This window comes from Elephantulus edwardii, unplaced genomic scaffold (assembly GCF_000299155.1).
Source record: "Elephantulus edwardii isolate Elephantulus edwardi_28Jun2011 unplaced genomic scaffold, EleEdw1.0 scaffold00014, whole genome shotgun sequence".
NCBI lineage: Eukaryota > Metazoa > Chordata > Mammalia > Macroscelidea > Macroscelididae > Elephantulus > Elephantulus edwardii.
Genome location: NW_006399764.1, coordinates 6,117,157 through 6,119,464, shown reverse-complemented (window position 1 = coordinate 6,119,464; position 2,308 = coordinate 6,117,157). Strand labels below are relative to the sequence as shown.

The 2,308-nt window shown below is 42.5% G+C and overlaps 1 pseudogene; it reads right to left on the bottom strand.

Annotated features, from left to right (window-relative positions):
• Positions 1 to 1,572: 1,572 nt before the first annotated feature.
• LOC102874106 overlaps positions 1,573 to 2,308 on the bottom strand; it is a 2,859-nt pseudogene continuing 2,123 nt past the window's right edge.

Here is a 2,308-nt window from a genome sequence, read left to right as displayed (position 1 = left end):
ACTGCCAATAAAACAATATTCATAAAAAGGTTAATGAGTCAAGGCATTTCCTGAGCAAGGAAGAGAATAAAAATGAAATAAAAGACACACCAATATTATTCCGATAGTAAGAGAAGCTGCTGTGGAATCTTTCAGGGAGTTAGAAAAGAAGCTCTCCAGAGAACGGATCCGCAGCCACTGTTAAAATCCTTAGTGAGCAATCTGACTGCAGTTGTAGACTCAATTTTAAAATAAACTCCCAGCACGCTTTTTATTATACTCTATGTGCAATGTTAATGTGAACAACTTCTCGGGGTTTTTCAGATGCTTTCACTCCAGGAAGAGAAGAAGACAGACTTTCAAATTAGAAAACAGTGACACATTTGCAGGCCCTGAGTTATGGTACCTTTTAGTAATTTCAGCCTAAATAAATCCACTGGGAAGTCCTATCTAAACCCTTTTTCTTTTATAAAAAGAGTAGCACATCTTATTAATAGATTTATAATAGTAGTATCTATTTTTTAAATTTTTTAAAACTTTTTTACCATTTTTTTTACTTCAACAAACAAAAAATGTCAAATAACATGAAAAGTAGAGAGACTTCTGACAATAGATAACAAATTACTTTATAGTTTTTGCAATGCAAGAGCAAACAAAAAAAAGTTTCCTTCCCCCCCTTTTATTTCCAGAGAGAAAAAAAAAGTCATTTAACCAATAACTGTACACATCTTTGGGGGGAGGGGAGAGTTCGTAGACCAAAAGAAGTCAAACACAATCCTGAGATGCTTGTGGCAAAATAGAGGTAACCTTGTCGCAATGCTTTATAAGTTGGTTTTTAAATCTGAATTCAAAAACCTTTAAAATGGCTTCAGACTTCTTGATAGAGGATGGATCTTAAAAAAAAAATAAATAAAGGAGGAAGAAGGAGCAAAAGTAAAACGGAAATTTCAATTAACCCCTTGTTAAAGTCAAGTAAAGACATTGCAAGCCAACCACTTTGTTGAAAAGACTCATTCAGGCATCTAGGCCAAGTCTCTCTGCTCATTTGCTGGAGTTCCTGTGGGGCAAGGCAATGATCAATGCAGATTAGGAGGGACTAAGGGGGTGGGGGTGGGGGGAGTCTCTATTTCTGCTTTTCTCTAGAGGTGTAGTGAAATGAAAATGGGGTCTTTGTTTTGTTTTAGATCCTTGAATATAAATCCTCTACTTTTTAAAAACATCATTGTTTTCTCAGTACTCCTAAGGTCATTGGATAGCGTTTATGTTTGATTTGGGGTTTTGTTTGCTGTTTGCTTCAATTCTAGTAAAACCCCGTGATTGTTTTCACAGTGTTGCTACCATATCACCTTGTCATTAAAACAGACTTCGTGCATTTCATGGAGCATTCATATCTCCATTCAGTTTTCATTTTAGGGGCTTTTAAATACTTTTGTTTTGGAGTTCAACATTATAATTTCACCACTTTCTCCAACAGGGAGAAAAAAAACCCAAACCCCCATCTAAGTGAATTTCCCTCATTCCTCAACAAGACTGGCTATCATTCTGTTCGGTATATCTGGGAGCTGAGAGGACTCTTGACTCTTCACTGCCGCTTCATTGCCAGTGGAAAGAGTCTGGTCCTCCTTCTGAAAAACTGACCAGTTGCTGAAGAGCTGGCTGATCTATGTCACTGCTGGGTGAAGTCACTCAGTGACTTCCAAGGTGGCTGGTAACTCTGCACTTACACTGGTTTACCCTGTAAGCCTCCATCATGTCCATCTGGACTGGGAGCCACCCTGGGAGTTCCTGTCATCCCCTGGATTTTAGTTTTGCCATTTGGCTGCTGCTGCTGGAGCTGTCTCATCATGATGCTCCTCTTGTCTTTGCAGGGCTTGTTTCGAAACCAAACCCGAATCACGAGGAGGGGCTGAGGCCCGTTATCTCCACCACGAGTGCTTCAGGTCAAGGGTTCGCTGCGGAGCAGGTCCACAAGGTGTGAGACGACTACTCATTCAGCACAAACCTCACGTGGGTGGTCTTCTCTGGTTGCTTGTGGACATGGATGGCCGCAGGGCCGGCTGCCTCGCAGAGATGGACTCGGCTGCCGTTTGCAGCGGGCCGGGCTGGGTGCAGGGTGGGTCACCAGAGCCCAGGTTGGCCCTCTCCATCACCTCGTGGACGGCCGGGCAGATAAGTCCATCTTCCCGCAGGGCGAACTCATCCCAGGGAATGAGCCCCGCATCGGAACACTCGATGTGGTACACCCAGAAGTGCGCTCAAGTCACGAAGTCATTCTTTTTTTCCTTCCTTCCTTCCTTCCTTCCTTCCTTCCTTCCTTCCTTCCTTCCTT